The 25,223-nt window shown below is 43.7% G+C and overlaps 1 protein-coding gene and 1 long non-coding RNA gene across 2 annotated transcripts in view; both read right to left on the bottom strand.

The window, feature by feature from the left end:
• Window positions 1–4,374, bottom strand: part of MRTFA (myocardin related transcription factor A) — an 83,960-nt gene extending 79,586 nt beyond the window's left edge. Inside the window, exon 1 of the mRNA XM_064155180.1 lies at window positions 4,360–4,374. The gene's annotated coding sequence lies outside the window, so the exon portion shown is untranslated. The remainder of the gene's footprint in view (window positions 1–4,359) is intronic.
• A 211-nt stretch (window positions 4,375–4,585) lies between these two features.
• Window positions 4,586–24,845, bottom strand: LOC135181804 (uncharacterized). Its single transcript, XR_010304997.1, has 3 exons — window positions 24,739–24,845; window positions 15,764–15,827; window positions 4,586–4,621 (listed from the first exon to the last, which is right to left on the bottom strand). It is a non-coding gene; the product is annotated as an uncharacterized LOC135181804 (long non-coding RNA).
• Window positions 24,846–25,223: the final 378 nt, after the last annotated feature.

Genomic DNA, 25,223 nt, shown 5'->3' with positions numbered 1-25,223 from the left:
GTGAGTCAGCAGTGCCTGTCTAGAACTGCAAATAGTAGACCCTTTGACACAGATAGACAGCTTCCAGCAAGCCTCTTATTTACCATCTCCTCCCTTCCCACTGCCCCTCAGCCTGAATCTTCCTCATACCTTGCATTTGGCAAGTTGTCACAGCAGCAGTTTCACTGCACAAGATATGCTTCTACAACCAGCCTGGATTGCTCAAATGTTTCAGCAGATTGCCATCTCAACTGCCAGATAATCTGTAAAGGTTTTCTAAATGCCTGAAGCCAAAGGCACAACCATAAAGACACACCATATTTTAAAAAGGAGCCTCAACAAGCTCAACAGCTTTCAACAGCTGTGCAACCTCTACCCCAAGATAGCTGAAAAGTTGCCATTTGAGGGACCAAGTAAATTAATTCAAAAGGCAATAGCTAAGTTTCTCAACAGCTCACTAAGCCAAGTCTTCTTGCTCTGACACTTTGCAGATAACCATATTTCATCAGCACTTTGAAGTCCCACTGTACTTTAATGAGCGTACATGCAAACAACACATGACAACACCCTGCAGCCTGAGAGAAAACAGCATTGTATGTTTCTGAAGATAAGGAATATTCAGGTAGCCCAGATCAGGGACTTTAGACTTTATGCCTATCTGAAAAGCTTCACCTCCAGCAGTAAAATTCCCACTATTGTGTAGAGGTCTGATAAAGAATCAGCTCTGAAGAGACCCACCTAATGAGTCATTTCCGGGAGTATCCTCCTTTTCTCTGGCAAAAGGTATGGGCACAGCTGTTCCTTTTCAAACACTTTTAAAAGCAAATTCTATTTTACCTGTTGACAGTCAAGTAGATTTGCAACCCACAGTGATATATAGCTTTGAGGTCAAACACAAACCCTATGAGGAGAGGGTGAGGGAGATGGGGTTTATGTAGCCTGGAGGAGACTCAGGGGTGACCTCATTGCTGTCTACAACAACCTGAAGGGAGGCTGCAGCCAGGTAGGGGTTGGTCATTTCTCCCAGGCAATCAGCAAAAGAACAAGGGGACAGAATCTCAAGTTGTGCCAGGGGAGGTCTAGGCTGGATGTTAGGAGGGAGTTGTTGGCAGAGAGAGTGATTGGCATTGGAATGGGCTGCCCAGGGAGGCACTGGAGTCACTGTCCCTGGAGGTGTTCAAGGAAAGCCTGGCTGAGGCACTTAGTGCCATGATCTAGTTGATTGGACAGGGCTGAGTGATAGGTTGGACTGGACGATCTTGGAGGTCTCTTCCAACCTGGCTGATTCTATGAAAATAACATTATTCTAACAGAGGAAAATTATTTATACAAAATACTCCCAAGACACCAATTTTTAAACCTATCCAAGAATGCATCATATGAAATACCTTTGATTTCTTTCCTCTGACCATAACAAATGGTGCTGTATACTGCTTGTATCCATTCTTCCTGATGCTACAAGTTTCATTTTCCTAAAAGCTATTCTTTACCTATTCCCAACGCTAGTAACCCTCACCCTGTGGCACCAAGAATAAACTGCTTCTTCCCATTTCAGGACCTTTAATCAGGTTGTATTCATTAAGAAGTGAACCCTGCCCCCAGTAAATCCACAATGTCCCCTTTAGGTGACCAGCTGTCAGGTTTTGGAAACAAAGGTTCATGTGTTTTTGTCATGCTGGCTTCAAGCCTTCTAGCAGTTTCAAAGCTACCTCAATTAAATTCCATTTAAAGTCTCTTCTTGCCTTCATAACTATAAAATGCTCAAGTCTACCACTAATTGAAACGTGTTGACATCACAGTCTACCATGCTGACTAATACTCCAATTCCTTCTCTTATTTACCACCACCTTTATCTCCATCTGTTGTCTTTTATCTTCTACTTAGAGGACTGCAAACATTAAGGATTAGAAGCTTTCTATTCTGTTTTTGCAGTGGCTACCTGCTCCAGTTTTAAGGCTTGGTAACTTGACTATAATTAAGACAGTATAATGTATATGAATGAGGAAATTCCTTTTACCACCTTGAAAACCAGTTCTGGTTGAAGTTAATTCATTATTCCAACTAGCAAAACACTGATACACTGTTCAGAGAAGAGCATGATCAGTTTCTGGAGGTAAAGAACCAAGCATGTCAACTGAGGTATCCTTCCAGTCCACTTTACTATCCTATAGTTCACATATTCAAAATCACTAACACAAGCATTACATTCTGGCTGCAAAGCCACCTCAAAGCTCCCCAGCATTTCTGATGTGCTGTGCCAAACAGCTCTATGTAATTCATATAACGCACCCAGGACTTAACCATGCTCAAATCCATAGTGAAATCGACAGCAAGAATTCAGACTCTAGCCACCAATCCTACAAGGTGGAATGAAGAGGGGCCACCAAGAAGAATTCACAAACAAGGGAGCAGTTATCAAATGGTTTCTCCAGTCTGTCATGTGATGGGGCTGAACATGCAAAGGCTTTCATGGCAGCCTGGTGATCCTAAGTTTCAGAGAGTTCGCATTCTTCCACCTTCAGGAATCCTGGTCACGAAGTGACCCTGTATTTTGTCATTCCACTGTCACCCACCAAACAGTTGGAGGAATTCATACCATACTTGTCCCATAAGCTACCCACAAACTGAGAAACTAGTCATTATCACTCTAGGATTAAAAAGTCTGCTGTGATATTTCATTTTTAACTCCAGGTCTGGTTCCTCCTTCTAACAAATTGGACAGAACCTTTTGGACATTTGCAGTGGAAAAGTTACTCAGCCTTGGTAAGTACAGACCATGGTGGCAAAGAAAAATCAGCAGATGGCTAGAGTCGTAAGATGAGCTAACACTTCCTTTGGCTGACTGTCTCAGCTTTATACAACTTTAGCCACCACAAAGCACATGGAATTTGTTTCTGGTATCCACCTAAAACAATAACCTAAAGCATTCCTCATTGGAACTCTCTGGAATGTCCACAGACAGCAATATCCATCCTTCCCATCAAACAATGTAAATCACTTTTGTCAACTTAGATTATTACTAGTTCTTCATACAGACAAAACATTGTCAGAAGCAGTAAGCAGCAGCCCTGTCATCAGCACACAGGCCATGACAACACCACAGCACTCCAATGGAGAGGGCTGCTACCAGCGCCAGGAGTGCACTGTAACACAGCACTCCAATGAAGAGGGCTGCTACCAGTGCCATGAGGGCACTGTACCTCAGCACTCCAATGGAGAGGGCTGCTACCAGCACCATGAGTGCACTGTACCTCAGCACTCCAATGGAGAGGGCTGCTACCAGCACCATGAGTGCACTGTATCACAGCACTCCAGTGGAAAGGGCTGCTACCAGCACCATGAATGCACTGTAACACAGCACTCCAGTGGAGAGGGCTGCTACCAGCGCCATGAGTGCACTGTATCACAGCACTCCAGTGGAGAGGGCTGCTACCAGCGCCATGAGTGCACTGTAACACAGCACTCCAGTGGAGAGGGCTGCTACCAGCGCCATGAGTGCACTGTATCACAGCACTCCAGTGGAGAGGGCTGCTACCAGCGCCATGAATGCACTGTAACACAGCACTCCAGTGGAGAGGGCTGCTACCAGCGCCATGAATGCACTGTAACACAGCACTCCAGCGGAGAGGGCTGCTACCAGCGCCATGAGTGCACTGTATCACAGCACTCCAGTGGAGAGGGCTGCTACCAGCGCCATGAATGCACTGTAACACAGCACTCCAGTGGAGAGGGCTGCTACCAGCGCCATGAATGCACTGTACCACAGCACTCCAGCGGAGAGGGCTGCTACCAGCGCCATGAGTGCACTGTATCACAGCACTCCAGTGGAGAGGGCTGCTACCAGCGCCATGAGTGCACCGTAACACAGCACTCCAGTGGAGAGGGCTGCTACCAGCACCATGAGTGCACTGTATCACAGCACTCCAGTGGAGAGGGCTGCTACCAGCGCCATGAGTGCACTGTATCACAGCACTCCAGTGGAGAGGGCTGCTACCAGTGCCATGAATGCACTGTAACACAGCACTCCAGTGGAGAGGGCTGCTACCAGCGCCATGAGTGCACTGTATCACAGCACTCCAGTGGAGAGGGCTGCTACCAGCGCCATGAGTGCACTGTAACACAGCACTCCAGTGGAGAGGGCTGCTACCAGCGCCATAAGCGTACTGTACCACAGCACTCCAGTGGAGAGGGCTGCTACCAGCGCCATGAGTGCACTGTATCACAGCACTCCAGTGGAGAGGGCTGCTACCAGTGCCATGAATGCACTGTAACACAGCACTCCAGTGGAGAGGGCTGCTACCAGCGCCAGGAGCGCACTGTACCACAGCACTCCAGTGGAGAGGGCTGCTACCAGCGCCAGGAGCGCACTGTACCACTTACCATTCTTCCGTTCGCTGAGGGGAGGAAGGTTGGGGTTTCGGCCATGGTGGAGGCTGAGGGTCAGCTCGGGCTGCAAGGAGAGCTCCTGCAGCTCATTGGCAACGGCTTCGCTCTGAGGGCTGGGGGCCGCCGAAAGTGACACCAGCACCGGCTCATCATCATTCTCGCCAGCCCCTCCTCCGTCCAGCCCATTTCCAGCAATGACGGAAGGGGGCAGGCACACCACACCGGAGAAATCCACTTTGGCTTTCGTGATGGCTACCTGTCAGACAAAGCAGACAACCGGACGTAAACCTCACATGGCCAGCTCAGCATCGTGTCTCCATGCTCTAAAGAAACATGTTCTTTGGCACAGTCTTTGTGTTATCATCATCAATGCAAATCCAGCAAGTGACTGCAATTTGCTAAAACTCAGTAGTTCCTGCAGAAATCTCTAACAGTGTCACCACGGAAACTCCTTACAAAACTACAGGTTATTGGAATTTTCTTGAAGCCAATGAGAACATTTGCAATTCTTTGGTACTTTAGAAATACAATCTTGAGAAGACACAGACTGAGTCATTCCAATGAACTCAACCTAGCTAGACCCTTGCTGAACTCTTGATCACTGTCCTTTCATACCAACAATAGTGCTCTAATAGGACAACTGTCAAGTGGAAATCCAGTCAGGTAAAGTAATCCCTCACAATGAACTCAGCAGGACAGCAGAGTTCACAAATTAAGATTTTTCAAATGAAGTCTACTGCTTTTTGCAAAATAATTCCCTTGCTCCATTCTGACTTCCCCATTTGCTAACACTGGCATTGAATGGAAGAAAAATATTCCACATGAAGTAAACAACAACAACAACAAAAAAAGCTTTCCTGTCCAAAACCTCACTAACAGTAACCAAAATGTGTAAAATATAAAGGGATTTAATGAAACAAACAGGTTTGAGATGCTTCATGATATTTCCATAATTCTTTGAGTGAGAATTTAAAAGCCATCAGCTACCACTAGGTTAAATTTTTAGTTCTTCTGTGCTCAGTAATTTAAACAGAAACAAACCATCTGGAAGCCTCCAGTTTAATAGTTACTGTGTCAACACTCAGACAGTAATGGACATTATACAAGGGCAATCATATTTGGGTTTGATTAATGAAGATGGAAGTCGCCTGCATCTTAGTATGCCGTTGTTTCAACCAGTCTGAACTCAGAGGACTACCACTATAGGATTCTGCTGTTCTGTAGTCATTTATCAAGCAAAAGGTAATTCCAGAGGCTAACCTGCAGCTTCAAAAAGATTCAAGTAAGACAAGCTGCAAAGAAGCTAAGGGAAAAACATAGGACACTCCTCCAGAAAGCAAAGAGAAACGCTAAACTTGGGGCAGCCTTCTTTAGCAATGGTTTTTGTTATGTATTCCCCACTTAACACTCATTATTAGCCTGAATGAGCACAACAACATCAACACATTAATAGTTGATAAAGGAGCTCAAATAGTCGTTTTTCTCTCTTCCATTTCAGTTTGGACTTGAGTTGATCCGAAGTGTTTGCTCAGTAATGCTCAGAACAAAATTACAAGTAGTAGTACATTTGTTTCAAAGAATTAAGTGTATATTCAAGGCAACAGTCAGAATTTACTGGTAATGAGTACACACTGTTTCATCCATGCTGTCATACATTCCATTCCCAGGACCCTATGTCATAATCTGAAGACAAGCAAGGAAAAAAGCATGGGGGGGGGGGGGGGAGAGAATAAAAACTACCAACTGAAGCTGGTGTTTGCTACAACAAAACAAATGAGACTGAGCCAACCCTCACTGCCCTGTGAAGTATTTGCTTTTACTTCAGTTACAATTGGGCTAGAAAGTGCCTGCTCCCTCTTTGATACATTTCCTATCCAAAGCAAACATCACTCACATCCATTTGAGAGCAAACTGTAACGGTAATATCTGCAAAGAGGAAAAACTGGGATTGTGCCTTTCTCTTCACAAGGGATACATGAAGCCTGGAGACATAGACCCTTAAACCACAGACGTATAATAACAGAGATTGCTGAGCTATAACAACCCTTGAAAGCCTAAAAAGAGTTAAATCATGACCAATATCACTGGCATCAGGCCCTGTCCCTGTAGGATGGGAGGCCTGTGGAAAGGGGCTTAAAGGAAGAGTAATTGCTCAGCGAGGAAACAGGCTGGTAAGAAGTGCTGTCACCATCTTAGTGGAGCCAAAGCCATCGGTTTTAAGTGAAGGAGATGTACTGCAGACATTACTCTTTGCTTAGTACCACGTGCTGGCTAGGTTAGATCACGCAGGAAGACAAAGGTAGCCAAGTCTGAACCCACAGGCACACACATCTAATATCCACCCAGAAGGACTTGGAATGGCAAGAGACTCAACATTCCCTCCTTAATCTACCCTAGAAAAGGAAAGGAATTTCTTCCTCTTCCCAAAATCAGGATGAAAAAAGACTTAACGTGTCTCAAATATCCACTTCACCTAGCCAAACCATAGATGGACTTGAGAACTTCTGACGTAGTGGAGGTTCTTTTAATCAGGAATTTGTAACACTCATTAAAAAGGAAAATCACATTTCAAACACCATTTTAGGTATATTCATATCAGCCCCATCCACTGAAATTACATCCTTTGAGTAAAAGCACCATACCAAGCTAATTAAAAGCAGTCTAGTCCAGGCAACTACAACACAAAGCAGAGCAAAAGATCAGTGCTCATACACTTTGCTACGTAACCCTGAGCAACACCACACCAAGTGATGTTAACTGGTACTTGGATTATACATTAGAGTTTCTCCAGTACATAGCTGAATGAAACTTCAGCACACAGGCTGGATTATTTAGAGCTGTACCTCAGCCTGCAGGTTTCCTAACTCGTGCAGAAGATGACACAGATGGAAGGTGCCTTCTTAATTCTAACTGGCATGCCATACAATGTTTGTCCTACATCAAAGGCTGCACAGCTTAAGTAAACCTTGCCTTGACATTCATTCCTCGCCTGGCACTGCATCCTGCATTGTGCCGATTTGGCTGAAATGCAGTTTCTCCCACATTAGTTTTTCACTGGATCAATTCCACTACACAAGCCACAGCTGAACCAGCACAACACAGCACACTGCCACAAAAAGCAAAAAACACACAGTGCAACTACATGCTTCTCAACTGGCCTGGGCAACAATTCTATTACTCCAAGCAGAGTTGATGTTCAGTTGATGTGCACTTTGGCCACAACAACCCCATGCAGAGATACAAGCTGGGGCTGGAGTGGCTGGAGAGCAGCCAAACAAAAAGGGATCTGGGGGTGCTGATCGATACCCGCCTGAACATGAGCCAGCAGTGTGCCCAGGTGGCCAAGAGAGCCAGTGGCATCCTGGCCTGCACCAGGAATGGTGTGGTCAGCAGGAGCAGGGAGGTCATTCTGCCCCTGTACTCTGTACTGGTTAGACCACACCTTGAGTACTGTGTTCAGTTCTGGGCCCCCCAGTTTAGGAGGGACATTGAGATGCTTGAGCGTGTCCAGAGAAGGGCGACGAGGCTGGGGAGAGGCCTTGAGCACAGCCCTACGAGGAGAGGCTGAGGGAGCTGGGATTGGTTAGCCTGGAGAAGAGGAGGCTCAGGGGAGACCTTATTGCTGTCTACAACTACCTGAGGGGTGGTTGTAGCCAGGAGGAGGTTGCTCTCTTCACTCAGGTGGCCAGCACCAGAACAAGAGGACACAGCCCCAAGCTGTGCCAGGGGAGATTTAGGCTGGAGGTGAGGAGAAAGTTCTTCACTGAGAGAGTCATTGGACACTGGAATGGGCTGCCCGGGGAGGTGGCGGAGTCGCCGTCCCTGGAGCTGTTCAAGGCAGGATTGGACGTGGCACTTGGTGCCATGGTCTGGCCTTGAGCTCTGTGGCAAAGGGTTGGACTTGATGATCTGTGAGGTCTCTTCCAACCTTGGTGATACTGTGATAATCTAAACTGGGACGAGCCATTAAATGCATTAGCAAGTCCTGCCTTCTCCTTCCTGCACACTCCCTCCCATTTCAGGCTCTCACAACCATCTACAGCGACACATAATAAACGAATGAGCAAACTGACCCATGTGTAAAAGCCTTCTGGTTCACTCTCCAACTATATCAAGACCCTGCTGCAGTTTGCCACACAGACAGACCAACACTTGTGCCAGTACAGCACGGTGGGGAGAACCTGCTTACATCATTTGCACATTCAAACATCTTGCCACCTTTTAAGGGCAAAAGAACTGTTTTCAGAGCAATGTTAAGTCTTAGTATGCAACATATGCCCACTTCAGACAACAACAAACACCACCCAGTCCACAAGACTGCAGTAAAAGCTATAATTGGGGGAGTTTCATTTTAATGTCTTCAATTAAAAGTCCATGCTATGTTATTTGGAAGTCCTGTGAAAGGCATGGAATCCTTTTCTGCAACCAACAGTAAGGCTGGTTTTAAACTTCCCAGGCAGTTATCCACTCTATAACTGTCACTGCAGAAGGATCAATCAGTTAGCTACATGCATTAATATTTAGAACCTAATAAAAATCTTTAAATGCTTGGTTTTCTGGCATTTCCAAAGAGGCTAGAAACTTTCCCACAAAAAATAAAGTGCCATACCATGATCTTTCAGTGAGTCATCCAGAAGCTGATGGACAATATTAAGAGCAAGTATTTCTTATCCTTAACAAGAGTTTCAGGGTGAGTGCCCTTGTGGATTTGTATCTGTTGCCTAACCAGACAACAGCTTCCTCTCATGAAGTTTTTCTACATTGGAGCCAGCTGCTTACTGTGATCCCACAGATGTTCTACAGCAGCAACAACAGCTTAAGCAACCTTCAAGTCCTCCACTGTCCAGCTGTTCGTTTTCTGTACAATTTCTTTCTTTCTTCAAGTGGAGAATCAGTTTAGCTGAAAACCAGCCACTCTTATTGGATATTCAGCAAAATCAGTTCCCCAGTCTAATCCATCACCCTAATGCAGGGACAACTGCAAGCCCTCAGGAGCCAGGGGTGCTCAAATTATGTTGCTGCAGAGCTTAAACTACTGCCACAACAATGTATGGACCACAACTGGGGAGAAGATGGAGCTGTTCAAAAGAAACATCAGACTACTACTCACAAATATATAAGAATCTTTTTACCCTTCTAACTTCTGGGGGCAACTATGAAACCTCCATTTCAGGTCAATAAACAAGGCAGAGTCAGTTTTGCACACGGATTAAGGACCACAGCCAATAAAAATGCCTGGGAAAACATTATCAAAGCTGCAAATTACAGAAGACTCAATTCCTCTGCAGCCTCCACATGGTAGCTTTTTAGGTGCATTCTCTTGCCATGACAACACCATATCACAGGAAACCTGATTAGCTCACTCCTTGGTGGAATTCTGCTTTGCACTTAGCATAAGACAAAATTACTTATAGAAACTTCTCATTAATCTACCTGTCAAGAATCACTAAAGGATAGGTCAGAGATGTCAAAAGGAAACAAAACAGACACATGCAGTACTGAAACCCTCCTGATCCACAGTAAACTAGTTCACTCTGCTAAGTGTGGAAGGGGAAGAAGGGATTAGGATTAGTTTCCTGCCATTTTAGTTTCATTAATCATCCCATCATAAAGCCAGACAAGCTCCAATGCTGGCACATGGAAGAAAAAAGGCATGCATCCAAGACCACCCCTTTTGGCAAGAGCTACCTTGGATCAATTCAGCTGCGTCACAAGACCACATCCTCTGGTTAGGCATTAAACTGGCACTGCCAACTAAAGGAACAACCCAGCCTGCTCATTCCTCACCTCCTGTGGGCCAACACAGGCTGAACCAGATCAAAACACTGATATGTGTTCAGTCTGATCTGGTCACACACACACACAAGCTACTAGTTTTAATCTGCATCAGTTTCTGCTCTGGCTTGCCACCTGGCCACACAGAACCCTGGACTAGCAGGAGGCAGAATGAGGCACAAGAATCAAAAAAGAAATCAAGTTGGCTACTTTTGGTAGCAGTGTCACCTTAGAGGTGTAGTTACACCATTTATTCCATCTGACATTCATGTTGGACACGGGCACATACAGTAGACTCTCATGCATCAGACTACCCCCAGTTGTGCCAACATTCACATACTCATGGCATAATCAACACCTTGACAGACAGTACTTAAATGAACGAAGGAGCAATACCATCTTCACTAACAGGAAACCTCAATAACTACAGCAAAACATATGAAACAAAAGGAATTTAGAAGTAAGTTGGCAGCAATCAGACAGGCAGAGGGGGAAAAAAAAAAAGGAGGCAAATCAAGCAAGGATACCTACAAACAGCTTTCCCTTGTTTGCATTTTGGGACTGAGTTGCCAGGGTAATAGCAACTTCCTACCAATATAAGAATTGCTAAGCAACCTACAGCACCTAACAGCAACAGCAAGTGTGTGCAGCTGGGTTATTTTGAGAAGACAGAGTTTTTTTTCTATTTCAAACTTAGGAACAGCTTTCAGTTAAATGATTGTGCCAGCTGAGATCACCCAGCCAAGAGAAGAGGCAATCTTGGGTCAAAGTGCCTTTAAGTGGATGAATCTTTGAAATGAATGGGAGGTGAGGAATAGAATGCCATGACATGCCAAAAAGCAACTATACCCCCAGCTCCTCACAAATCAAAATAATAACCCAAGAGAAGTGAAGTCTGCAGCAGATGGAAGCCAAAATGTGACATTAGCTTGAGAAGCTATAACAGAGCGAGAGATAGTCTTTAGATACCAAAGAAAAGTCACTAACAGGAAGACCTCTAAGATTGTATTTCAAAAACATACTCAGTTTCCTGCCAGTCAGCTCAGCATAGGCATGCAAGTGTTGGCAGAATTACTTCTCCAGATAATTGAGAGTTAAACCAATGGCACTGTGCACAAAGCATACACAAGGCAAGTTCATAAACACTGTATCCTGAGAATGTAATAGTTTGTTCTTGAGGAACCACCTTAAGTAACCAAATTCTGCAGTTCACTAAAAGGAGAGACTTTCTTAGCCAATGGAATTGTATTTTAACATACCTATTCCACATGTGTTTGTCTTCTGTAAAATAAAGCAGTCATCAGCTTCACTTTTACAGTCATTGGCAAGGAACTGTGCAAGGCAAAGGCAATCAAAAAGTAACCAAGTTCACACTGGATCATAACTATTGATTTGAAGGTGTAAACTGTCCATCTTACCACGAGCACAAGCTACTACCCTAAAAAGCTCCTATTAAACACTCAAAGATTGCAACACATACGAACAAAAAATCACTGGTAAAACATGGATGAGCACAGCTTTCTACCTGCAATAAAGACTCTGAGTCTGTATAAATACTGTGCCAGTAACGTTACAGTCAGAGAAGACATCTTTACACCTTTCAGTCATCACCAGAAATCTCTCTCCATTACCACCTCTATCAAACCTATCAGCACAAAGAGTCTGGTAACATTTCCTGCCATTTTCTGGCTGGCCTGAGCATGCATTTTATCAGACAAGAGGCATGAATAGCTGTATAGAGATAAAATAGAATCATTTCAGTTGGAAAAGACTGAGTCCAATTATCAACCCAACACTGCTACACCCACTAAACCATGCCCCGAAGTGCCATGTCTACACAGCTTTTGAACATCTCCAGGTGACTCCATGTGTTAAGACTTGAGGGAGGAAAGATGGAAAGAATGCATCTAATGCAAAACAATTGACTGCATCATTTCTGCTGCTGACAAACACAGTCTCACACACGCCTTTAACAGCCACTCATAAAGAGTCCTAATTCCCAAGCCCTATTTTCTCCTTAAGACATTAGCATCTGCTTCACTCAGTCCAGCAGTGCTAGAAAGTCTTTAAGACATCTTGGAAAATCATCATCCCACTTCCATTTCTTAAAACCACATCTAGCAGGCTAAGAAATGCATTTTGGCATTCCAGATGTTTTTTAAGAAATACTTTCCATGATTCAGTAAGAACCTTGTGGCTTTTAAGCTCATGGAACTCTACGTACACAGAAGAGCTGATAATACCAAAGCTAGTTTTGAGAATCACAGTATTTCTAACAAACAATCCTTGCTGAAAAAGAATGAGCTGCCCACCCATCTCTGGAGCTCTTATCTAAGCTTAAAGCATGGAGGAAGACTTTCTTCTAATGTCAGAAGACGCTGAGCCTTAAACTAGTGAAGCAGTTTATAGATACCTAATTCTATAGTGCCTCTCAGTCTGTGTTGAATTAATCAGCTAGCTTGGGAGACTAAAGATAGCTACTGAAGAAACTGTAAGTGCTACTGAAGTTCGAAGAACAAAAGAGTGTAAGAGATGCACTGTTCAGGTCTTGTGTCAATAGGTACTCTTGTGTATTTTAGCCCTTGGTCATGACACAACTCAACATCAGAAATAAAAGAGGAATCCAGCCTTCTGCTACCGAGCTACTGGCTCCTGCTGCTTCCCTTTTGTCTGATGTAATGAGTGTGCACCCACGGGGGTGACTCAGGTCAGCTGAACCAGCAGACGATTAACTCTGCAAAAGATTAGAAACTCTTTTCTACAGGATCAGTCAGCAAGCTGGACGTGCCCTGTGGCTGCACAATCACTAGCTCTGATGCAAAGGAGGAATACACAGCTGCATAGAGGTTTGATCAGCCTTTGCATCAGCAGCTCACTGAAAGATCAATTTAACTGTAACGTCAAAGAGCACACTTAAACACCTAGCAGTGCTGCCAACTTAGGCAGTTTGCTACACATTCTCACTCTCATACCTTCCTTGTTGTAAAGCTAGCATAAATCTCAGAGACAACATGTCCTGGACCAGATGAAAAATAATCTAGGAGAAAACCACTTCTTTCCAAGAGGATCTGTTCCCCAGAGTGGCTCACCATGGCCACAGAAACAGCTATGCCAGCAAAACAGAGGGAGCTGTGAAAGGGAGCAAGCTGTTTAAGCCTGCAAGGGTGCCAAAAAAATGCCTGATGAACTACAGTGTGTTTAGAACATGACTGCTTGTTTTCCACCACCTTCTGACTGACTTCCTTGAAACTGCTGTCTGATGCATCTTTCAAAATCTCCTTTGTACTGGAGGCAGAGCATGGCTCACCACTCCAGAGGAGCAAGCAGATGAAGCAATGGCATGTGGCAATGGATGCCAACGACCAAAGGAACCAGAAAAGAGAATTATGACAATCTATGGAGAGATATGAGCTTGGACTTAGAAATTCATGGCAGAAAAACTCAGGGACTGAAAGTTTGGAACTCATGTTGAATGTGGATTTAGGGCAGATTGAGACAAGAAAGTCATTGGCACAAGGGGAGAGTGAAAATATGACCCGACAAGAAACAATACACCTCCAAAGGCAGAAAGTTTGAACTTATGAACTTGAACTAGATGACCCAGAGCTTAGCAAAGTGGTGTCTTAGGCAAGAAAGGAAGGATAGCTCAGGGAACCAATCTAGACTAATATAATCTTAAAATTAAATAAATCAAAGCTAGAGTAGTCGGAGAGCTGTCAGTTCAGTTCTCACCACAAGCATCCATACCAGCCCAAAGCAGCACACAGAACTGCAGAACTTAAGAATCTTAAGGAGCTTATGGCAAGGGGTTTTGACACCTTACTTTTGTGTGCCTGAAAAGGAGTTTTAAATTCTATCTAAGTCAGTCTGATCATGGGTTGTAACCGAGAGTGTAGGTCCACACTATAACATCTCATCTCAGTTTGAAATTGTCACCTTCTTTCCTTTAAATCTAGTGGGTCTGCAACCATAGAGCAAGTCAATTCAACCTGCTACTCTGATGGGGAGGTACACCTTGGAACATGCTTGCTTTCCCATCGTGCTAGCAACCTGAAGGCTGCAACCACAGGATCATTACATCACATAAAAAAAAAACACAAACCACACACCAAAAAACAGAGGAGCAGGGCCCACTGAGAAGTGGCAGCTTTCAGTCACCTCAGTGTGAAACCAAAGCCTGAAACAGTCTGTGAGAAGCTTTCTGACCCAAGTCACACTCTAGTCATGATAGTATGAAACTGTCTACAAAAAGCAAACTTCTCTGAACTGATATTGCCTCTCCTCTTCATCAACAGGTGTGGAATCCAAATTCCTTTGTATTTATTGGTATCTTCTATTGCAAGGCTGAATTGACAGCTGTGTTCCCTCTTTTCCCTGACAGATCTGACTTTCCACCCTTGGATTTCCCCACCACAGAAAAACAGGTACAAATTTCCTTCAGGGATTCACATAGAAGTATATATCAAGAGAAAGGCATAGTTCAAGAGAGACAAGGATCTACAGAGAGTCCAGTGGTGAGCTACAAAGATGATTAAGGGACTTGAACATCTCTCCTGTGAAGAAAGACTGAGAGAACTGGGCCTGTTTAATCTTGAGAATAAAAGGCCAAGAAGGGATCTTATTAATGTCTATAAATATCTGAGAGGTAGGTGCCAAGATGAAGGTGCCAGACTCTTACCAGTGGTGCCCAGTAACAATTGGTATATAAGCAGGAACACAGGAGGTTCCACCTCAGCATGAGGAGGAGTTTATTTACTAAGGTGACAGAGCACTGAAACAGGCTGCCCAGAGAGGTTGTGGAGTCTCCTTCTCTGGAGACTTTCAAAAGCCTCCAGGATGTGCTTGTGTAGCCCACCCTAGGCAATTCTGCTTTAGCAGGGGGGTTGGACTGGATGATCTCTAGAGGTCCCTTTCAACCCCTAACATTCTATGATTCTATGATTACTGTCTTGTCTAAGCTAATCAGTTTATTGGAAAGAAGTATTCAAGAGGTGCTCTCTAGTACATAAATGTAATGAACCTGAGTACAGAACACAGTAGAGGGGTGTGGAAATTGGTACTGCTGTTCTTCACCAATGCAAAGGATACCAAACTGAACCTTCACTTCTACTTCTTTCTTTGAAGCAACAATACTAAGAGTCAGCACACGCAGGATATGAAAACCACAACTTTTGTTCTTGTGCTAGAATAGATTAAAACATTTTCTATTCTTTACTCTAAGCCTCAGCCTGGGACCACAGATATGTCTGAATGTGTTACCCTCTCTTTAGAGTACTACTGTATCCTAGTAAACACAGTCACAGTTTTGCAGACACCACAATTTTGCTCTGCAGATACAACTGTCTGCCTTTACATGAAGGCCTTTATATAAATTAGTCTAGAGAGCCAAATATCACTAACACTGAAAAAAGTTTGCCACATGAGTACCAGCTAACTTGTGACAAGTCTGACTAATTGCTAGGCAGCAGTGAAAAGTGGACACTAGAAAATCCTTGCTGGACAGCTGTCACATCTGTACAGATTCAAAATATTCCATGTCTAACACCACTATCTCTTGTGTTCAGTGGCTCTAAGCAATTTTCAAGATGTGGACTAAAGAGAGAAAACAGAACATGATACATACCTTGCTCACAGTGCCCACGGACAAACCCAGCTCACTTCCATGCCAGCAGCTCTCCCCCTAGTCACTGAAAGGGAAAAGAGGACACAAATACTCATAAATCTTTTTTTAATAAATAATAAAATCAGTTCAAATCAAACCCAGCTCCTTTTCTCCTTTAAGATTAAGGAGCAAAGTTCTTTACCTAGGATTTCTTTTTTCATATAATCCTTAACTGACTTGGCACACACCACAGAAGTTAAGACCGAAATACAATTACCACTTGTATACACATACCTATGGTACTTGGAGAGCAGAACTTTTGCCTTAGGACTACTGGTTTGCCAGGTCTGAAGAATGCATTGTTTGAGATTTACTAAGCCAAATATTCACAAAATGATGCACTCCATCTTCCTGTCCTTGTACTGAAATCATTCTTAAACAGTGGAGAGTAGAAGTTGGAGACTGTTATGACTACTTTATTACACCATATTATCTACCCAAACCAAAACAGAGAAGGGGGGGAAAAAAGTACATTTCAGACCTTTGTCAAGACTGCAGTGGGAATCCCATTTAGGAGGTGAGAGTGGAGGGAAACATCCTCTACACCTTAAAAACTCATCATGGACTGGAAATAACACATAATTTTTCTCTGTCAACACAGTTTTAATAGGTGTGCACAGAAGTATCCAACTAGAAAAATAACTACCTTGGAGATTCTGAAACAGCAACAGAAAGGGTCAGAAGTTGATCTGTAATTGACATACTTTCACTCCTGCTTCCTTAGCTATTTTTAAGAAAAAAATACAAATTGCTATATAAAGATTTTAACACAAAGTTTCCATTCCATTTCCTCATCTGAGCTTTTCAGACTTGAGGGCTTCCTATAAAGCAGAACCACAGAACTGCAGTCGAGATGCATGATATTTTATCCATAAGAGAAAATAAAAGAAACCAGACACCTCCCTAAATACAAACTTCAGAGCAGATGGACTTAGGACACAAACATTAATAGAGCTGGAGTGGAAAAAGAGAAGTAGTTCTGATCAGTAGACTGATTAGCTTCTTCTGAAGAAAAGATGACCACACCTAGACATTTGGTTAATTACTGTAGCATGAAATTTGAAAGTTCCCTGATCCCCAACAAATAAGCAAATGAAGCTGCTCAGAAGCAGCCACAGGTAATGAAGTGCACATCTACTTGGTCAGTTCTCCTCCAATTCAGCATCTGCAGGAGAAGGATTTTAGAATACTGATGCAACATTTCTTTAAAAAGTAAGGAGACTTTAAAAAGTAGAAGCTTCCCCTACAGTTCCTCTCAGGGAGTGTTTCCACTTTTCTTTGAATGAACTCTGTCAGCATACATGGCTCTACTACACAGTTAAGAAGTCACCTCCTACAGTATTTGTCATCAAGTCAATATTTAGAATTACATAGGACCACTTCATGTGGGAACCCACAACAAGTCTTTCTTTTTTTCTCTAATAAAGGAGCCACAGTGATACAACTGTGACTAAAATGCAATCACAATGCAAGACTACAAAACCAAGTACACTACTTTTGAAAGAATTGCAGACCCTTGATTTCCTAAAAGGCAAGGTAAAAAGGCCTCAAGGAGTCAAGAAAAGTCTTTCACAATGACAACAAACAATTAACCACTATTAAGAGTCTGATAGTCCAATCTGATGAACAAAGTGTTTTATATAAATCTGATAAAACACTTTTGCTGAAGCACTCTTTTGATAGAATTAAGCATATAACATCAAAGTTTAGCTATGGATTGTTTGCTTGTGATGGTGTTGTGGCTTTGTTGGTTTGTTTTGTGGTTGTTTTTTAATCACAATATACGAGTGAAATCTGTCCATATACTAATTCTTTACTGAAGTGCAAGTTTTTGGCATCACTTAGTTTTGAGTGGGATTTTTTTTAAGTGTTTTTTGGGTTGAGTGACCTTTGAGACACCTCTTAAAAGTGTTTTTCACACATGAAAGTGTGGAGAAATTAGAGATGTACTTCATTGGAGGATTTCTGCTGGACAATCTCAAGTTTTCAGTACTCTTGGTTCACTGGATATTCCCTTCCAATTTGAGACAGCAGTAGCACTGATAAACCTGGACAATCATCATGATGCTGCTATGGATTGTTTGCTTGTGATGGTGTTGTGGCTTTGTTGGTTTGTTTTGTGGTTGTTTTTTAATCACAATATATGAGTGAAATCTGTCCATATACTAATTCTTTACTGCAGTGCAAGTTTTTGGCATCACTTAGTTTTAAATGTTTTTATGGGTTGAGTGACCTTTGAGACACCCCTTAAAAGTGCTTTTCACACATGAAAGTGTGGAGAAGTTAGAGATGTACTTCCTTTGAAGATTTCTGCTGGACAATCTCAAGTTTTCAGTACTCTTGGTTCACTGGATACTCCCTTCCAATTTGAGACAGCAGTAGCACTGATAAACCTGGACAATCATCATGATGCTGCATTTAATTTGCAGCACTTAAGATTCATGTTCTCCTGAATTTCATTTGAGAGCCAAGGCAAGGCAGTTCCAACAACAAGCCTCGTTGTCCTTGTCCTACTACCTGGTACAGGACATCTGCTAATCTTTAACAGAAGTAAGACCCCATAGCCTGTCAAAAAACCTGTCTGTAGACTCCCAGTTCTACGTCCTTACTAAGGCATTCATTACAACAACTGGCCAACACAAGATGCTGGACTGGGCACACATTTCACCTGGCACAACTAGAAAAAACCTTTAAGTCTTACCTCTTAAGGTATGCAAACAGATTAAGAGTACACACATAAATACACAGACTCAGTGATCTTTGGCATCCTTGCAGAAACGTAGCATTACCCTTCAGAAAAGAACGTGCACATCTGTGTATTTGTACATGCAAACACACTCAGAAAACAGGACAAATTAGTTCAATAACTTTCTTGCTTCAGTTTTTTTACCTCTTCTGAGTTTCCAGCACTTCCATTAGCTTTCTCAGGTGTCCAGAGATCCTTTTTCTCCCACACACAACTCATCCTCCAGGACAGCATATATTTATCTATCTTTCTCTGCTAAAAACTAAAGTTTTATTCCAGATACTCTGACTAGTGAAAGGGCATCTGTAAAACTTTCAGTACTATTTGTCAAGGAAATTCCTGCTCAATCTTAAGTGATTAAAGTATTGCATCCTGTCATTTATTGCTGAGTCATGTGAACCCCAAGGATGAGATAAACTGCCTTGTAAAGGTCACAGTCACTGACCTCTATCCTAATATATATGTACCACTAAGCTAAGAGATGTTGCAGGTATGGTGTATTTCTATTATTACCCTTATTTAGTCATCCTGCAGAATTTCAGCTTGAAGAGGGCACAACAGAAAACAGAGACATGCCCTCCCCCTTCAAAATAACAAGAGCCTCCCAACTGTAATGAAAGACAAGCTCTTTACTGCTCTTCCTACACTGCAGCAAGTGAACAAAGATTAATCTGATAACTGAAACATTTTCTGGCATAATTCCAGAGCTAAACTGCTTTTATTATTCTTTGCTTATAGTACAATCAAAACACTCCTCCAACACTCCTTTCTCCTCTTGCTATACAGTTAATGCAGCCAAAGCTCTACTGTCCTAGATCTTCTGGGGAGAAAAAAAGAAAGGAAAGAAAAAAAGTAGTGTCATCTCTAAGAAATGCAGAAGTCTCATCTTGCTGATAAACTTCTCCATCCAATGGAAATGTTTATATGTCAGTGTTTACACGTTCAAGCCAAATGGCTGCTATTCCAGTGATTACAATGGCTTATTGCCTTCACTGGTGACTTGGAGTTTAAGCATGTCTGAACAACACAGAAACTCACTGACATGATTTGCAAGTCTGATCTGAACATGGCAATGCAGATTCCATACCCCATCTTTCTAATGGCCATGCTAACTCCTGAAGGCTTTGAAATGATTCAGATTCCAAGTGATGTGTTCCTGTAAAGCATGCCTGACAGGACATACAACAGCAAATGTAGAGAGATGTTTTTATTAGGCCTTACACTAACTTGGCCCTACCAATCACTCAGAGAAACATCTCTCCTGGGTTTGGGTCCATCTTACACAATGGAATAGCAATTAAGTTACAATGCAAACTGTAATTACATTCTATGAGAAACTTCTCTTATTGCTATAAAAAAGTGAAAAGAGAGGGGGAAAAAATTACTACTTTTCCAATCATTTGAGTAGAGCCTTTCAAGGCTTTTCCAGAAGTTTCTTCTTGAAGAAGGAAAAGTTTCCCTGTAACTGAAAGAAAGTGAATCCTGTCTTACCTTTGCTCAGAGCTGTCACACAGACAATGCAAGAATGAGTCCATCATAACAGGGATGTCTGTGTGTAAAGGATGGTCTCATCTGAGTAAGCTTAGTGTTGACCAATGAATCAATCATGCAGTGAAGACACATCCTCAATGTCTCTACTAAACCACAGAAAAGGACAGAACTCAAGGAACCACACTATATATACACCCCCACCCTAGTGTGGCTACAACTAGTTGTAATTGCCACATGTTACAGGAAGCACTAATTTGAGGTTAAAACAATCTGTGATGTAGACTTCTGTCCCAAAACAAAACTAATTTCACAAAACTAGACATAGCATTCCAGCCTCCTGCTCCCCTAGCACGATGTGTAGTCAGCACATTCATTGCCTCACAGGAAGATGGCAAACCAGGGAATTTTCTGCATTGCTTTATGCCAGAAGCTCCCGCATCGTGGTACACACACACTTCAAAAGGCACTCATGGCAAGCAGAGGCAATAGCAGCAGCAGCTTCTGCACAGATCCAAGGGAAACATTTTCTTTCAGTGCCACAGCAGCAGCCCCCAACGATCAGCTGTGAAGAAATAACGTGCTGGTGCATGCAGTAGCTACCACGCTTTCTTCTGCTGTGCTCCACAAAAACCCTGCTTTTCTGGATCAGCAGGGCCAAAACAAGCTGAAATAGGGAGCACAAGTTAATTAAGAGGGATAAGTAGAAGTAGTCGACATGCTAGTTTGTGGTAGGAGAGCAAAAGCAGATGGATGGCACGAGGTTAAGGTGCAAATGAAAATCCCCAATTAAAAGCTCAGCCTCCAGCTCACAAGACTTAAAAAGACTTGTGACTGTGTGTTAAATTTCACCATCACACAGAGATGTTATCAGTATGGCTGTGTGCCTAAATCCAAAATATTTCTTCACACAAGAATCATGATGCTGCTGCACACACAAGAAAACAGGGGAGGGAAGGGGAAAGGGGAAAGGAATGCTGCACAAACAAAATTCATTACTTCAGTTTCTGAATATAAACCAAATTAATGTATACAATTTATACAAAGTACTGACCTCACTCAGTGACAAGCTCTAAAATCTGTGTGAAAAATAAGCATCTCAGAAATAGAAAAGGGTCAAAGAAAGCGAGGCACTGTTATCAGCATGAAACCATACTATGAAAACATAGTATCAGAGTGATGGCAGCTTCCTCTGCAAGCTGCATGCACCATTTGCCCTCCACAAGGACAACCTGCATTTAAAAAACTGAAGGCACTGACTGACCACTGTGGCATACCTAAGCCTGGTAATGTAAACTGCCCTCACCCCAATGCCATCCATTTCCCTTGAAGAAGCCACTTAACAGTGTTTGCACTCCAAAAAGCACTCAAAGGAGGGAAGGTAAAACAGACACTTCAACCATACATTATGTCCCCGAAGAAGTGAGCAGAGTATCTGACAAAGGAATGCATTTCTGAATTCACACAAACTCATCCACTTCACCTGATGCACACACATAAAAGAAGAATCACAGGAACAGTTCTAAACAACTGTTCCAAAAACGTTCCCTTTAGATGTAGCTCTTACTAACAGGCTTCTGCACTCCATCCACCCTAGCTATGCATTCCATCAGCCCTCCTCCATCTTTTATTTTGGGGGCTGAGGGGGAGAGAAATAGAACAGGCACAGATTAAAAATCAGGTCTCTAACCTGGCTCAGCATGCAGCCCCACAGACATACCATCACTACTGAACTGACAGCACATGGTGGGGAGGGAAAAGAAGAAAAAAAGAAAGGCAGATGGGAATGTGAGCTGCTTAAGACAGTCCCACCAGTAAAAGAAACGTCTGTGTAACCACATCCTCTGTTTTCAGTCTCAATTCAGCAATGTGTCCAACAGGAAATAATTAGATTTGGCTTTCTCAGAGTAGGTGCTTGATGGCTTCAGACTGCTGAACAGTTGCTTCTTATTCTGCTTCCTCTTCAACAGTTTCTCAGGAAAAAGACAGTAACCCTCAGGACACGGTTGATAAAAAAAAAACAAACCAGCACTTAAAAAAAAATCTTTAAAGGAAGAGCATTGTGTAACTGTAATAAGATTTACTAATGGTTACCTCTCTTTACACAAAGGAAACGAACTGTACTCTTCAAAAGGGATCATAATCATAAGACTGAGTTATAAGTAAGTAAAAAGACATTGAGACAGTCCAATTATATCACCCACAATACAGGAAGGACAGCTGAGCATAGAGGGTAAAGACAGAAGACTCTTGGAGCTGCTATAAATCGGGCTTTTGAGGTAAAAAGCATCTATGGAGAAACCTCACACATTCCAAGGGAGCATAACAATTAATCCTGTGACAGTGTTTTGACACGTCCTAAGAATTTATCTGCTTTCTGCTCTAACATTTAAATCCTTTTTGCTCTCATCCTACTCTGCACCTAGTACAGCTGCTCCTTCCCCCCCACCTAGTACCACACAGCAGTGCAATCACAGCTCAACAGTAAAGGAAACCCAGTAAGGCTTTTTATTATTAATACTGCTAAATTTAGGGGTGTTTTGATTGTCTGAACATACATTTTACTTGAAGGTTTAAGAATGTGAAAAATGCTGCTCCCAAGCCATGCCAGCAGAAGCCAGACTTACAAAAACCAGCCAGAAGCAATCATTCCTCCCCAAACCCAAGACTTTCTTCAAGGGGAAGAAGACTTAACCACTATTTTGGGAAAAAAAAAAACATATTCTCTTAGGCCTACATCAAAGTGTCTTTGCACTTTATTTTATGATCTGCTTGTTGCTCAAGATTTGGATGTCTTCTCCCACATAATGTTAGAAAGGATGGCTTTAATTACAGCTGCTTCCACAGCTGTTGGAACCAGCAAACACAGCACTACTTACATTCTGCACATCAATATGATGTCCAGGAAGCTCTAACTACCAATATTTCACTTTTATCCTGAAGTCACATTTGGGATCTAAATTATCAGTGAGAAAGGACTAAAAAGCACTCAGTAAGTTGATATCTGGTAATTAAGAAGGGTAAATCCACCTACTTGTGAAAAGCTTATGGCATTTGCTTTCAGCCCTGAGTCTCTTTCTCCTTTTAGCAGAAAGCACAAATCTAAAGAACAGAAAAGGAGTTCACAGTCAGCTTCAGATCATACACTTATTTCTAAATCTATTATTAGACTCTATTTAATCACAACTATTAGATCACTCATTTAATCACTGCAGCAAATGGGAACAAATGGGTGTCTCTCTCATTTCATACACAGAAATGACTGAAGTATTTTTGGAAATGCTTATGAAGAACTAAAGGCCTAATCTACACTTCTAGCAGTTCTACAATAGGGATTTTAACTGTGCTTTCTACCTGAAAGTAAAATTAACATACAATTACAATACACTCTTTCAGTAAGTCAGCTATGCCATAGCTAGCTAGCCCTGATGTCAAATGCAACTTTAAAATGAAGGTGGAATTGCATACTGAGTTTTCTCAATGCCCACCCTGGAAATATTGGGATAGACACATGAAGTCACATTTTCTATTTGCCAAATATTCAGAGCTGTGCCTTCAAATCCTACCAAGAAATAAAAAGCACATGGTTGTTTCCATAACCAGCAAAGAAGCTACAGATTTAAAACAGAAACAATTTTAATGCCCCCCAAAACATATTTTCTATTGATGGTAGACTAAGATGCAGGTCCATGGCAGAGACATTGACACTGTCTGGACAAATATGATACAAGAAGGAAAGCACTGTAAGGAATAGCAAACCTGAAAACCCTTATTCAGCCCACATAAGGTTGATCTTGCAAAAAAGAATCACACAGAATCATATTAACACAAACTTAGTATGATGCAGTATAAGATACACAGATGAAGATCGTGAAGGTTTCAGGAGCTTTTTTTCACTTACACACAGGGCAGAAGGTCAGTTTTCATCCTTGATCGGAGGACACATGAAATTAAAACCCGATTTTATAGTCACAGACTGGGGAGATCTAGTCCCCGCTGGACAGACGTCTGGGACACTGATGTTACTTTAACCGCACATCCAGCCACAGCACGGACAAGCATCTTCCCAGCGGTGAAAGCTAGCCCTGCTTAACGCACTCTGGTGTGCGCATGGAGCGGCAGGGACGGCCGGCGACTGCTGCTGCACAAACCCCTGTAAACTACCCTGGCCGCTACCAGGCCTGTAAAATCGGTAAGACAAGCACCGAAAAGAAACCCACCACCGACCTACTGAACTTGAGGTGCTCGGGACAACAGAGAGGGAAACGGTGCACCGAGCTCCTCGCAGAGATAGACAGCGGAGAGAGGTCGGAGCGAGAGCGGCCGAGGGCACATGGGGGCGAGGGCTTCGGAAGGAGCTAAGCTGACCCATGGCTGCAGCTATCGGCCATGCCCCGGCGAGGAGAGGCCCCCTCAGGGCTGTCCGGGGCCCCGCGGAGCGGAGCTGTCCAGCCGCGCCGGGCACCTGCCTTGCCCCGAGACCGTCCGGAGGAGGTCATGGTGGGGAGGACGGCGATCAGGGGACACGCGGTGCCCCCTCCCGCTCCACGCCATCAGCGGCAGCTGAGAGCCGGGCGGCGACGCGAGACCCGCGCCGGGGCGGGTCCCTGCGGGCGGGCCCGCGCCCACCCCCGCCTTTCTTTGCCCCTGGGCACAGAGGTCGTCTCGCAGCTCCCGGCTGAGCCGCATCGCTGTATTGTACCTGGTCACGGCTCCATCTCGCTCCGACCCCGCCCGTCTCTGGCCGAGCCGCCGCCGCCCGCCGAGAACGCGTCCCCCGAGCACTAGCGCCCGGCCTCGCCACAGCCGCCCGGCGCCTCGCAACCGCGGAAGCGCCCGCCCCGCGCCTCCCTGCTCGGCGACACGCGCCCGGCACCACCAATCAGAGCGGAGCTGTGCGGGTGAGCGCCACCGGCACGCACCAATGGGCCGCCAGCACCTGGGGAAGCTAACGGGCCCGGGGCAAGGGAGGGGGCGGGAACAGGGCGGGGACTCCATGTCTGACGGGGCTGAGAGCCAATCGACAGCAGGGATGATGTCATCGGAGGGACGTGGGGGCGGGGCGTCCCCGGGGAAGGCAGGGGCGGGGAGGGGCGGGTTCAGCCCTTAAAGGGACAGCGACGTGGACGGGGGTGGGGGGGCGGCTTTGAACTGGGGTAGGTTGGTGCTTAACTTTGTTGGAGTTTA

This window comes from Pogoniulus pusillus, chromosome 15, assembly GCF_015220805.1.
Source record: "Pogoniulus pusillus isolate bPogPus1 chromosome 15, bPogPus1.pri, whole genome shotgun sequence".
NCBI classification, from domain to species: Eukaryota; Metazoa; Chordata; class Aves; order Piciformes; family Lybiidae; genus Pogoniulus; species Pogoniulus pusillus.
The sequence above is the reverse complement of the archived record's forward strand: the minus strand, read 5'-3'. Positions and strand labels throughout refer to the sequence as shown.